The sequence below is a fragment of the Crocodylus siamensis genome, chromosome 1 (assembly GCF_052110815.1).
Source record: "Crocodylus siamensis isolate JL-2025a chromosome 1, ASM5211081v1, whole genome shotgun sequence".
In the NCBI taxonomy this organism is placed as follows: Eukaryota; Metazoa; Chordata; order Crocodylia; family Crocodylidae; genus Crocodylus; species Crocodylus siamensis.
In genome coordinates, this window is record NC_143395.1 from 78,112,707 (window position 1) to 78,127,798 (window position 15,092).

The following is a 15,092-nucleotide window of genomic DNA, read 5'->3' on the forward strand; positions in this document are numbered from 1 at the left end:
TGGTTTGTCATATGGGGAAAATTATTTCATCTTGGTATGTGCCAGGAAATTTCACGCAGGGTGCTGTGATAGTAATCCCAGTGCAGAAGAGAAAGAAGGCTAATTCTCATGGTGAAAGATGGAAATTTTGAACTGCCCTATTGTAGAAGTGTGAAATCTACTGACTCCTATCCCTATAGGACCTTATATAAAATACTCAGAGCAACAGATCTGTGTGGGACATCAGGCTACTCAAAGCACTAACAACCTCTGAGGATTTTGGGGGCAGAAAATATATTTTTCTTCCTTCATTTGATTATATAAAATGACTGTAAAGATATAATAAGAGAAGTGCTTCTGGTCCACTTCCAGGTCCACCGCCAAGCACTCAGGGGACCTCCCCACGCTTCCATGGGACACTCCATCCCCCTCACCATCTCAGTGTTCACAAGCCACCTGGTACCTTGAGGTATGTAGAAAAAACATGTAAAGCTGTGTCTATGTCCGAATCATCGACTCTCTGAACTGATCGGAGGGTTCTGATTTGATTCGGAGAGATTAAGGGGTCTCCTGATTTGATTCAGATTCAAAGATTTGGCTGCCAAATCGGGCTGAATTTTCACTAAATCAAATCAGCAACCAGAGCTTTTCACAGCCTTACTGGTCATGTGCTGGTATATCAGCTTAGTAGAGATTTCTATCCAGTATACATGTGCACAATATTCTATTACCTCTGTACATGTGCTAGGAAGTTAAGTGGAATTTTTTTGAACTTGTAAGTGGATTTAGACATATTTGATATACTGTCGAACTGTGCAACAGACATATGATATACTGCAGAACCATGTAATAAATTGGTTCTACTATGCACCTTTTGACTGTCTTACATGCCCTCTGATTACTAATCCATCTCTGCTGGACTACTTCTAGAATGTTTAACCAGTGAAAAACTTCACATATCTAATACTACTATAAAGAGTCAATATTAAAATAAGCCACCCCAGAAATGTTTCCCCAAAATATTACATTGATGTAGTATTCCTGTCTGGACCAGTGAGATGCTTAAGGTTCAGTATCATGCTGCCTTATCTGGACGGATGGAAGGCTTGATCTTCTGTTGGTATAAATCAGGACAATTTCAATGGACCATTGAGAGTTGGCCCAGAAGCATTACATTATTCAAAAGCCTAAAATCTGCTCTTTCCAGTGGCAGGAAAAAAAGTTTCTACCCTTGAAACATTATGAGAAATTACATTTTATAATAATGACATTATGTAGGGAAACGCTATTTTAAGAGACCTCAATAAAATATTGTGCTTATATCTCTGACTCATGAAAATTAAAATTGAGATGCATACTATTGATATATGTAACTAAATAATAGAGGGGTGTCTGTGTGTGTGTGCGTGTGTGTGTGTGTATATACACACACACACACGCATATATATATACACACTATATATATATATATATATAAAATAACATAACTGCTTCTAAATAATGTTTTAAAAATATTTTGATATAAAGATGTTTCCAAAATATAGGAGGGAAAGGGACCTGGAATAAAAGTATTGTTCAGTTTGGATTGACTTTATCTACTATATGCAATTTTGCCATTTATGAAACATACAGTTGTAGTATCCAAAAGTTTTAGTTCTGGATAATGAAAAGATATCTCTGTTTTTGGATCTAGCTTATCTCTAGCATTTAGTAAAAGTGTTTTTCATTAAAGTAGTTAGCCATAGGATAAGTTGGCAAATGCATTTTTCATTTTCCTAGGAAAACTTGATTTAAAAAAAATGGCTTGTTAAAAAAAACAACAACTCAGTAACTTGCCACCTATTTTGAAAACCCATCTATAAATCTGCAGATGCATGTGTAGTAACAACCCCATCACATTCCTTTGAGAGGAAAATGGAAAAAAAAATCCCAAGATTCAAATAAACCTTACTGCTTTGTTAGCTCAGCATGAGGAATCCCTGATTCCCCACTTGTCTGCTGTGTTTAAATATTATAACTCAAATATGCTTACATAAAAGCTTATTGATTGGAAGAATCACTTGCTTTTTGTGCATTAGTTAATCAGGCTGCTGTTTTGAAATCTGTCCAGGAACCCACAGTGGAACCCTTCCTAATCCATCTGTTTAAGTCTCAAATGGTTTCACTGCTCCACTCACTTACCAGCACTGCTGGAATGTTAGTGCTTTATGATTAAAGGATATTGTTGTTCTTTTCATCCATCATCCTAGAGTTTGCTATTAATAATATAGTCTCTCTTTCTCAAGTCAAAAGTCTCTCTTTCCCTTTCTTTCTTTCTTTCTCTCTCTCTGTCTAGCTCTCTCTCTTTTCTTCTAGGCCAGTTCCTTAAAAATCTGGTTAGATTTTCTGTTACTCTCTATCTTGTTTTTCTTTGTCCAGATAAGTCAGTTTCAGGAAATTAAGTTAGAAAGAAGGGGAAAAAAATCCCATCCTTGCTTCTCTGAAAGTGCTCAGTGTTTTTAGTGTTTGAAAAATGAACTGGAGAAAGACAAAGGAAAATTAAGTTAAAATGGGAGAGCAGAAATGTATAATTGTAATAAGACACGGCAAATTGTACAGGATCCTTTATGGCTATGGCAACATGCATAAATGATCACTTCATATTCACAATGTGTGAGTGAGTTTTTAGCTTTCTGTGCAGTTTTCTTTTGCGCCAAGTATGGATATTACTAAGGTACGGATCATTTACTTGTACTGGTGTAAGTGATCGGAAACTGATCTATACCCGTAACAGAACAGAACTTTGGTGCACACAGACTGATTTAATGAATACTGGAACCTGGTCTACTATTTCCACTGTGCCCCCACCAATGGATGAATGTATGTTCTGTTTCCTACTGATCCAAACTATGCCACTTACAAAAAACCAAATAACTTAGATTGATTCAGCCATAAGCTCTTTGAATGTCTGTACCTAGCTTTGGAGAAAAATATTTGATTTAATTTCTATGAAAGAGTACCATAGAAATAAATGCCTAGTGTTCTCCTGTAACATATTAACCTGTATGTGCCTGTAACTGCTATTCAAATAACATTTCAAATAAGTAAATAATAATTTTTGGCTTTTTTCCTTTAGAAAACTAGTGGTCTTAGAAAAAAGGACTTGGATGAGGAAAATAATAGGAAGTTTAATTTTTGTTATAGTCAGATAAATAGGGTTCTGATGGTAAAATTCCACAGAAAGGGGTTCATTAATGGAGCAGATATGGAAGATCTGATTTAAGCCTCTGTCAAAGTGGATGAGTGTTGTCTTAGAACGTTCGACTATGGGACAGGAAACCGACAAAGCAAAGCCCTAAGAACATGCTGGGACACTTCATATTCAATCCACAGCCCTATAAAGAGATGAAAAATGAGCCTTGTCCAAAACTCTTACCTCAGCACCCAGTGGCAAAAATAAAATGTAAGCTTGGGACCGGGTCTCTTTGAAGCTGATTTTTTAAAAAAAACTGCAACAGGCCTCTGGTGGTTACAGATATTGATCGTTAGAAAGTAATCTGTTCAGGTTTGGGGGCATGCCAGTACAAATTGTGGAGTACATTTCTTCCTCTCCAAGGACATGTTGAGCTTTTTATATTGTCCACACTGGCTCACTTGTCAGCTGTCTACTTTATTTGTCATGACTTATTTCCCTTTATGTGTATATGGGGGAGGGGGTGAGTGTAATTAAATATACTTTAAAAAATTAAATATTGTTAATCTAGAATCCTTAGCCTCAGCCAAAGTTTTTTCTTCTATTTTTTAACCCTCATTTTTCTTCTATAATCATTATTTGATTCCCTCTGGCTGCCTGCTACTTATTTGTAGTAGTACCATTCATCCATTGAGACCTTTCCATCTGTCACACAGCTTTGCTTTCTCTCCCCAGAAGCTTTCTTCTCCTACTGTGCCATGTTTGATTTTTTTGGTTTAGTTGCATGTTTATGTATGCTCTTTTTAGTATATTTTAAAAATGTTTTGGTATTCTGAGCAAATACTAGTAGGGAAGACAAAGCAAGAGGAGTGTGCCTATCTTTGAGAACAAAACTATAGGGAACAGGTTAGAAAACTTCCTGCCAAAAAATCCCAGTGAAGTAATAAATAGGAAAAGAAAACCGAGGTATAACTGTTGGCCAGACCCTGCTCTCATTTATGTACGCTTGTCGCCCTCAAAAGCTTGTTACTCTTGCTTGAGATAAGGAGATAATATCAGGATTTACAGCATGCCCTAAACTGCTAGGGGAGGAACTGAAGGAAAATGAATGCTCTGAAGTACATTATTTTAGATACCTACATTAACTGGTTTGTTAGAAAGACTGAGTCTTGCAAATGGCAAAACCTTTTCTTAACTTAAATGGGTAGTATGAGGGTGTTGTATATTCAATAAAATAAGCAGGTTTTACACACTGTATTTGAGAGCGATAAGGAGAAATGAAATGCTTTGTTTGGCTCCCTATGGGTAAAATCCTGGCTTCACTGAAGCCAAGGGCAGAACTTCCCCATGGAGCTGAACTTTCACCCTCTGCAGCAGTCGCTGGCCTACTTGGATTAAATGGAGTGGTTCATTCTTTTGGAGGTGTGCTACTATGTTATCTTAGTGTTGCTGAGTGAGCCATGACTGCAAGATTTCTCACTCAGCTGTACTAAGTCACCTCAGACCAGACCTGTTAGCCATGAACTAAGCAGTGGGTGTATGATGGATGCCAGCACACATATGGACGGATCCTGAACTGGTGTAAACTCTCATAGTTCCACAGCTCCATTTTCCTGTGCAGAAGCCATCAAATCTATTTCATTGGTGGCCTAGGATTAGCTGGGCATCCCTGAAACGAAGGTGGTTTGGACAAACCTGCTCATCTCCCAAACTCTGTTAGTAACTATATAAAATCTGGTGGTGATGTATTACCACTTATTTCTTCTCCTAAATAATTATCCTCAGTAACCTAACAAGAGTTTGCTTGATTTAATATAGGCTGTTGTCTAAATAATGAAAAATACCATGTAGTTTTTGCACTTTATGTTTTCAACATTAATGAATCAATTCTTACAAAGCCCAGTAATGTAATGATTTAAATTATTTTATAAGTGAGAAATAGAAAATATCTGATTAAGTACCTTAGCCAAGATCATAGCTTCCTTGACAGAGCCAGTCTTTAAAAAGCAGCTGTTCCTTACAATCAGACACCAAGGACACATCTACACATGTTATTAATGTGCTTTAAGCTGACTGTACAGTAAAATAAGGCACAGTAAACCTGCCCTGGGAGCATATCTACACATGCCCCAATTGGCCCTGATTGGCTGGGAGACAGGCAGCTGTCAGGGTTTCTCCTGCTGCCTGGTCTGACCATGAATAATTTGCTCCTGGTCAGCTGTTTATACATGCACTACTACACAGTAGCTACTGTGCTATAAATCTATTACTTGTATCTACGGATACTAGCTAAGCGTGCAGCAGGCTAATTTACTGCACAGTAAATGCCATGCACTTGTAGACTGTGACACTTTACTGTGCAGTAAAGCAACTTGTGTAGATGCACCCAAAATGTCTGCCCTTTGAGAAGAGACTCAGTAAAAACACTCAACATATTTCTGTCCCTCCCTCACATTTACTTCTAGAATCCCCTGCAGTCTAATGTGAAACTTACTGCACGTGGCAATGGCTGTGGTCTGTTTGGGGAAATTGTGTTCCGGTTAAACATTTTCTAGCCTTACTGGATATGAGAAGTCTACAAGCAAACAGCAATACTTGGTGTGCTCATTTGTATTCCAGTACCCAGAGTGTTTTTCCTAGCCATCAGCTATGTCATAGCAGGGTTCTGAAAATAAACTTGGGGGTTGTGAGGGAGGGAGAGAGGAAAAGGAAAGCTTTCATAGGCTTGTGTGCATGCAAGAAATAGATAAAAAATGGGAGTGATGTGTCAAATGTTGGTTAGGCAAAAGCAGAGGTAGCCCAGACCTGAGTCCTATTTTAGCTGAACCCTTGAAGCTTTTGCAGGGTTGAACAGATGGCTCCACACAGAGAGATGAGAAAATTATAGTGAGATAACCCTGCCAAAAATGTTAGTTTTAGGTTCAAGAGTGTTTTGTTTCATTATCTCTGTGCTTTCAGTCTAAATGCCCCCACTTCAGGAAGGTGGAATGAGAATCAGAAAAACTGGCTCTGGTTTTGGCTCATCCCCCCAAGCACTGAACTCTCTTGCTTAGGATTGTGCTGAAATGTCTCTGTGCAAGACTATCCCTGTTTTTGGCCTTCACACAAATTTAAATGCTGACTAGGAAGGCAACTAGGAAATCTGGGTCCCAGTCACAGATACAGGATGATGCTATGCTGAGTGTGGTGGGGGAAGTGATGTGTATCAATCAAATCACTTGTCAGCTAGTACTGTGTGTGTTTAAGGAAGTAAACCTGAAGGACCTGTTCATGTTGGGAGGTTCATGAAGGGATCCTGATTTCTCAGGCTTCTGTGCATGCACAGGAATCTATACCTCTCATTGAAGAATAAGGGACTAAATATATCTTTACTGATGGCTCTGTTTTGAAAGCTCTTTACTCCCATAGGTGTGAACTTAGTGAAGTAGAGATGACAAAGGGATGGAATGTGATTTCTTCTTAACCTAGAGTATGTGAAATTGGTATAATTGGATATAGCTGTTCTACTATGTCTGGAGGTTAATGTACTGATTGAGAGAAGGGAAGAAAAGAGAGAAAAAATTGAGAAAGAAGACTGGGGCCTAGATCGTATGTTTTAAAATTTAGGTTTGTTTCTGTAAAACTTAACAACTGTAGCATGCTAAGCTAGCACTTGAACAATAACTCAAGATGGCACTGTTCTTCACAGAGCTGTCTGCATGTAAAGGAGATCAATTTATACAATGTGTGATCAAGCGACTTTTAAACCATCGTGCCTAAGTACAGACAGTCAAAAAGCCCAAGGCTGCATTGGTTCAGTCTTTGCAGGTTAGTCTAAACTTCATAGAGAGAACCAATAAGCAAGTGAACAGACTTTCATTTTTGATTCTGGAAATGCATCCAGATGCCTGCAGTGGCCGGGGCAGGATTCCAGGGGGTGCTAGACCATGCTTCCCTACTCAGCTGTAGCAGACAGCTCAGGCCAAGGCTAGCTTGTTCACCCTGTGAAAGGGGTTTGCGAGGGAGATGCAAAGCATCCTGGGATGCTGGGGACTGTCAGTTAACTTGAATCTGTAGGGGATCTGGGACAGAAGTTCAGTAAACTGATTTAACCTAAATGAGTTTAGTCTGATACTACATTCATCCAGGTTTATCTGAAACTGGTTTCAGCCATTTGAAAAGCTGTTCATGTGGATTGAACTCTTATTGCATTCCAAATTTGAACCAGTTTCCAATAACTTATTCCAGTGTCATTTCTGTCCCTAGCTCCTGAAACAAGAATGATCTGTGTTATTTCTATACACAGGTATGTTGTCTTGTGCATATTGAGATAAAATAAAAGAAAACCAACTGTCCATTTATAGATAACACCCACCCTGTCTTCTTCCTGCAATGTGCCTACATAGTAAAATGTAATAGATAGTACAGAATTTTGTTCTGAAGCCATTGCCTGTTCCCCTTTCTCCTCCTCCCTCACAACATCTCTTTAAGACTCCAGAGCCATAGACCAAAGTGCTAGTGTTAAATGAATATATTTGACAAGAGTTAAGTCTTTTGGGCATTGCAGTAGGTTTTCCTCATCTTGGCATATGAAGATTGAGAGTTTTCTTTGACACCAGCAGCAGAGGATGTGAGCACAGCAACTTTCAGGGCATCAGAAGTGTCAGCATAAGGAAAGATCAGCAAAAGTAGACCGTGTTGAGATAATTTTCCCACACTCTGCCATGAAGTCAGCCAGCTCCTGCTCTTGTGAATTCTGGGCTGACAGAGTCTCCCTCTTTGTTGCTAAATATCACATAAAGTGTTCTGTCAGCATCAAGAGTTGCTCAGTCCTCTTATGTAGTAAAATAAAAATATAATCCTTTTGCTGGCATTTGAAATCTGAATTTAAGTAAAAACACATAAACCTTTCCTGAAGTCCAAGACTGCATTTTGGAGGTGCATTTTGCAGAATATTGTGTAGTCAATGCTGTGGTGAAGAGCTAAAAGTAAAAGGTATGTAGGCAAAAGTACTAAAAATTCAACATTTTATTCCTATTAAAATGCATGGGATTTCTGCCAGTTGCCATTGGCATCAATGGAAGCTGTATCCTGCAATTTTTCCATTTTTTACTTTTTGTTTTTTCCTATCTTTTTGTTTTAAAAAATCTTAAGGACATTTCTATAAAATATGCTCTTAGGGCATTACAGTTGTATGATTTAGATTTCAGAACTATGATGGTTTTAGCTAACTGACATTTATGTTATCTAAAAACTCAACATAAGGAGCGGGTTCCAACATCAGAGGTGGATCTTACACCAATATGTCCCAGTTAAGGTATAATTTAAAGTGCTGATCACTTAAATATTTCAAATATTCTCATTTATTTCTTTTATTAATTTAATTGATTATAATACACATTTAAATATATGGTATATGCACTCAGTGGGTTGTTTCAGACATAGAAATATATTCAAGTTCGGGACCTATTTGATGAGGCATGTGAAGCTCATACTTTAGCAGTATGTTTCTAGTGTGGTAGCTCTTTAAGTACATGCTTAAAGTTAAACATGTCTTCACTTGAGTAACTTTAAGCACATGAATTGTTGCATTACATAGACAACTCCCTATCTGCTTTGCAGAACCAGAGTCAGAGCAAATAGGAGATACAGGAGATGAATGAGGTTAGGAGTGATAGAAACACATAGCTGACTTATAATTATTAAATAATGTCATGTTGTACAAATTTGCATAGTGTCTCATTTACTTACTTTTTCATTTGTATGCTGGACTTCAAGCCTCTTATTTTTGTAATGAGGGTGTCTTATTTGTAGTCTAAGTACAGTATCACAGTGCAGCTGTACCTCATGTTACTCTCTCTGGAGAAGTTCATGGAGCACACCTTCCAACACAATGTATATTTATAACAAAAATCGGTGGAGAGAAGCGTCAAAGGGATGTGCAGTCTTACTTAGTGTTTTTTTCTCCTTAATGTCCAAGAATTTTCTTTGTTTTAGAATAGACTCTTCATTCCTCATATATTCCTGCCTCCTGGACTTAAAGAGATTTTCACCTACCGCTTGTATTCCAGCTACTGACTGACTAATATTTGCTAGGACTCACAGCAGAGGTAGGCAAGAGCAAGAGATGAACACTAGGTTTGTGATCTTGAATTCACCTTTTGGAACTTGTATGTAGCTACAACCCTTCAAATTCTGTGTGTGGCTCTTTCTGTAGGACCTAAATGATGACATTTATGTATTGAAAAGGGTAAGGAACTTCAAGACCTGAATTTTAGTGAAAGCAATACAAGTTTAGGGTTAGAGTGAGTTTTGTGATGTTCAGAAAGGTGCTGTCCAGTACATTTTGGTTGGTGCTCTTGGTTTTGATAATCATAGCCTAGATAATGATCTTTTCCAAACCTTGAAGTTTATCAGAATAAAGGAGAGTCCCAGTACTGGCTGTCTTTGTTTCTCCTTCTGCCCTTCCTGTTTTGAAGAAAGTTTCTTTATTTCTCCCCTGTTGAACCTGTTCATCCCGTAAGATGCTCCTGCATTTTGCATTGGAAAGGGAGTTGTCACATCTACGTGACCTCCTTGCACCTCAGATAAAAAGAAAGTTAAATTATTTTTCCTTGTTTTCTGGACTGAAAAGGTGGGTGGAGTAAATAGTTTTATTTTTCTGCTTGATTGAAACAACCAAATATCTACATAATTTTTCCTGGAAACTATCAGTTCCAGAATCCATTATTTTTTCCATCTCATAAAAAATGTACATGAGGAACACTTGGAAATAAATGAGGTATAATTATTATTGACATTTGATCCAATGTTCAACATCTTAAAATGATAATCCTGGTTTAAATCTTTGCATAAACTAAAGTAGTCTGAGTAATTTCACCTTAATTAACATGGCTCTTGTTTGTGTAACATGCTATGTTGATTTTTTACAAGCAGGCTAAATATACTAAGGAAAACAAACCACCAAGAAACAAAGGGAGAAATTATTAGCATTGCTCTTCTATCACTTTGCACTTCCTTGTTGAATAGATAGGGTTAGTGGAGAAGTTCTGACAGATTTGACCTCAAAATTATGCTAGGCTCATGGAAGGAAAATGACTGGAAAGAGCATTATAGGCTAGGGACAGACAGTCAAAAAGCCTGAGCCAGAATTGATTCAATTTTTGCAGGTTAGTCTAACCTGGTTAGGCTAAATCACTTTGTAACTGCACAGACATCCCAAAAATGCTAGCACATGCCTGCTGTGGCATAGGTTAGAAGCTGGGGGGTGCTAGAGCAGCCCTCCCTTCCTTCCATAGTACTGAGCTGAGGTGGGGTGGGCAGGATGCTTTGATTAGCCCAGCAGGGAATTGGTAAGAGTGTTTATCTCTCCCTTAAGAAAACAACAGAGGGACATTACCACTTACCTGTTGATTCTGACTCTTGATTCAGCATGGACTGTAGCCAACATGTGGTCTGCTAGCTAATACACAGACACCTCTCCACAAAGCAGAGGGGAGGGGGGAATTTCTGCTTAGTAAGAAGTGGTGCAGGGGAGGTGAGGGGAGCAGCCCACAGTCTTGCCAGAGTTGCAGCCAGGGAGCAGAGGGCAGGGGCCAGCCCTGCTGTGGAGCAGAGAGCCCCACCCGTCTCAGAGAGCATGATGGGATGCTGGGGGAATCTGATTTATCTTAAACCAGCAAGGGGTCTGGTACAGACATTGCATAAACCAGTTTGACCCAAATCTGATACTACATACAGCCAGGTTTATCTCAAACCAGTTTCAGCCATTTTCAAACTGGTATATGTGCACTGAACTTATGTTCTGTTACGGGTTTAAGCCAGTTTCTGATCACTTAAACCGGTTTATGTGTACTGTCTGTCTCTAGTCATGGTAACTATAATTTTGGATGGTGAATTGCAGCTATGTTGCTATGCTGGTAAAAGCATCATGAAATTATACTTTAAAACTTACCTGTTTTCTGTTCTTAATTTAATGAATTATGAGTTTGAATTACGGATTATGGCAGGTGACAATACCCCCCTCCATCTCTTTTGGTCGTTGGTAAAACTAGGTTTTCTGGGAAAATGCATCAACCAGTGCTTCCCCCACATCTTTCCTTGAAGTATTTCTTTTGTCTGTCTCCATTACACCAGCATGCAATGACACAATGTTTCTGCACAGTGGGAGCTGGCAATCTCCAAAGAGGCTTTCTAGCATTGCTTTTTAGACTGAAATCATTACAGTCTTCAATAGCTACTCGGATTTGAAAAACTAGCACATGATTATTCTTAGGACTGTCTGGATGTAAAAAGAGGCTACTTGCTTGCTTCTTTTTATTTATTTATTTGGGCCCTGGATACAAGCTGCACTTGACAAACTTCATTTAGTTTGACTCTAATGTGCTGGTCCAATTCAGATGTATTGTTCTTTTTGTGTTTTATTTTGGCATTGTAGATTCTATATTTGTAAAGGCAATATCACTGCCAAAGACACATTTGTTTTGGTCCTACTTTATTGCCTTTATATTGCATAGCATTTGTAAAAACTAATAATTAGCACAGTATAACATATTGTATAATATGTCCTATAAATGTTAAGATATATGACATAACAGATGTTCAGTAATGTGGCTTTGTTCATAACTGCCATAGCGTTTCATAGAGTTTGAGAAGAGAAGGGATCATTAGTTTGAATTCCTGTATATCACAAGCCATTACATTTTACTAATACATCCCTATTCTAAGCCTAGGACCTTAGTTAAACTAAAGTATTTTATTCCTCAGGAGACTATACTGTTGTGTGCTTGAGGACCCTATAATGATGGGGAATTGATTGGTTGGGATAGACCCAGATGATACTAGCAGGTGATCTATGCCTCATAGTTCAGAGGACCAAATCTCCCCTCCCCTCAAAAAAATTGTGATTTGGGCATAAAATCTTTCCCAATCTGCTAATCCATTTGACCCTGAGCATGTGAGCAAGGTACAGCCAGGCATCTGAGAAAGCTATCTTTAAAAGGATATATTGCCATTATATTATGGAGATGCATTCTAATATCACAGAGGTGATTTCAGACATGTTCTCTTTTTGTAACTAATACCATAGCTCTCTGTTTTTGTTTAAAGCTGTGTAATACCATAAGCACAGTAAAGTGAGGTATATTATAGACACTTCTAAAATATGAAAAACTTGATTGCTGTTCCACTTCTGTGTCAAGAAGAGCACATATATAGGCTAACTCCTGCATTCCTTATTGATAATGAAAATATTTAAATAGTTCATCTTTTCCCACAGGAATGAATGGAAATTTGACACTGTGAATAGCTACATAAGAGAAGTTACTTTACTACTACTCAGCATGTGTGGAGACAGGCCTTAGCCCAACTCCCAATGACATTAGTAAGTATTTGTCTGATTGAATAGGGGATTCAAGATTGGAATCAGATGGGAAAGGTTTTTATGGTCTTCTCTCTTCAGATGCATTGATTGAACAAAGTTATGGAAGCACTATGAGGTTGAAGACTTGTGCAAAGGGTCTCAAAAATGTTCTCACACAGCTTGCTTGAGCTCTTTACCATCTTTCGATGTGCAACCCTTGTGGGAAAATATGAGTAACTGAGTTCATCTCTATATGGTCAACATACCATGCCTGAAAACAGTGTCCTTTGTGGTGGGCCAGTAGGGAGCGCTCCTGCATTAAACCACCCACCTCACTGTGCCCAACCACCTTCCAGGCTCTGAGTGCTTCCCTGGGAGTGCCTCACGTCTGGCCGACCTCCTTCTTGGAGCACACCCACTAGCCTGGGAGGTTCCACTGCCACTACCCAGGGCTGGGCTTGATTCTGACTCTGCGCACCCTGGGAAACACAGGCCTAGTAGCCCTCGAAAGTACTTGATTCTTTTCAAGAACTTGGGATGCTTCCCTCAGTCAGAAGCACAAGTAGTGGTCTCCCTTAGTCAGCCAAACCAAGGGGATCCCAAGGTATAATCTAGACCCACCCCCAGTAAGTCTCCCACACTAGGTACAAAGGAGAACTTTATTGGTTACAAGGGTTAGGTTGGAATAGGGTACAGGGTAGAGCAATATCAGAGAAATCCCATACAGCAAACTCCTGTGGTTGCATAACCTTTGATCATGCATCTGAGTTACTGCAAGCTATATATCTAGTTAGCTTTCAGGTAGCTTATTCACAAGTATCATCCAGAGGCAGGTGGAGATTCCCTCTGGAGGCAGGCAGATCCTTGATCATGAGTTCTGAGAGAGAGAACAAGTTTCAGATGGTTCAGCTCTTCTGTCTCTCTGAGCCTTCCTCATGGCTGCTGCCCCCCACCTCCTGGGCAGTCATTAACTTATATAGTCCTTGTAACTTCATTTACCTGGTCCAATGGAGGCCAGCACCTGTTGGCTCTCAGCCAACCAATTTGAAATGCATCACTAGTTGCTGGGCAGAGTGGCAGTTCCTAGGTCCCCAGGGAGCAAGCCCCTCACCCAGGTATGTGATGCCAGTCACATAGGCAGAGGGAGCAGGTTTCCCCCATCCCTCAGGAATGTATCCAGCTCAGGTTACCTAAAGAGATAGGGTAAAGTGTATATCCTTTGCTGGTCCCATCCTAACCAAATTGTCACAGAGCAGAGTTTTTGGGGAGAAACAGAGGTGGCTGTCTGCCACACCCTTGTGCTGTACATAGACTGCCTCCTAAATCAGAAGTAGTACAGCTGTGCCTGTGTGACATTTGGGGCTTGCTCGTCAGAACTGCAGTGACAGTACTAATTAGCTCATCCCCAAGCTAAGTAGATGACCTGTGGTACTATGATGTTTCCAGCTTAGAAGGCCCTGTGCAGATCTGTGTATAATTCTTGAGGAAGCATTAGCATACGTTTGCTGTGTAAACATGTACTGAGTGTGCGTAGGTATTATGTCTTATGCCCCCAGTTAGGGGGTTTGGTAAAGTTTGCCTGTCTGATACCTGTAATTCTTGGCTTATGGTATCTATCAATGTCAGTCAAAGGGATCTTGGACCCCCATCTAGGTTTATTCAGGAGGGAACCCTCTGCCAACCCTGTATTGGACATATACAAAAATAGCATTTCTGGTGAAAGTTCTGGACTGCCCTTAGAATAGCACCTACACCTTGCTATAGATTGTAATAAACTTGTTGATAAAGTAGTGATTAGCCTTCACAACAGAAGACAGCAGTATGTATGTACATATATAAGCTAGCAAATAAATTTGGCATGATTTGACTTGTACTGTTATCAGGCAAGGGCAAGTAATTTTTAAGTATGTTGACAGAGATCTCAAGTGATCTGTTTGCTTTCAAGTGATATAAAATGTGTTTGTCCGAGATGACCATAATGGAATGGCTACTTTATTGCTATGTAGCTATCAATTTGATCTCTGCAGGGTAGTGCTTCTATCCTTTAATTAAAAACCCTAGAGGCATCTTCAGGAGATAAAATTACTGAACAGAAGCTTTCCTGTTTTTATTTATAGACTTTAAAGTTGTATTGCCTGGCCTCTTATTTATTTAAATTTTGCCAAGGCATATTGATGCCAAGCTGCACAACCTTCTTGTTAAAATGACCAACGAGTGATAACAAATAGAGTGTCACTCATTCTTCTCCCATAGCACAGAGATAGTCACTGATAAAGTGAGTAGTTATATGCTCTAATACCCTGTTGAAGCCTATCATACAAATGTAACTATGCATTTCTTAGCCTCACATTCCAGTTTTGAACCCTAAGCTGTAGTGCTAATTATAGTGGTATAATCTATTTTGCAATGTGTATACCTATTGAACTATGCTTTTATTCCTTGAGAAATCCATGATTCCTTGTATAGTGAGGTACTACTCCGTGTGTGTGGCTGGTAGAATGGGGCCAGTAAAAGGTGGAGGGGTATTTGTAATGAGCATTTAGATTAGTGTAGATAGGGTGTCATTGAATGCATTCTGATTCATTCCTGTTAGCTATTGGT

At 39.1% G+C, this 15,092-nt stretch overlaps 1 protein-coding gene across 1 annotated transcript in view; it reads left to right on the top strand.

The window, feature by feature from the left end:
• Positions 1-15,092, top strand: part of LOC149872951 (uncharacterized) — a 550,350-nt gene that overhangs the window by 358,810 nt on the left and 176,448 nt on the right. Inside the window, exons 13-14 of the mRNA XM_090037132.1 lie at positions 352-448; positions 12,408-12,512. The gene's annotated coding sequence lies outside the window, so the exon portion shown is untranslated. The remainder of the gene's footprint in view (positions 1-351; positions 449-12,407; positions 12,513-15,092) is intronic.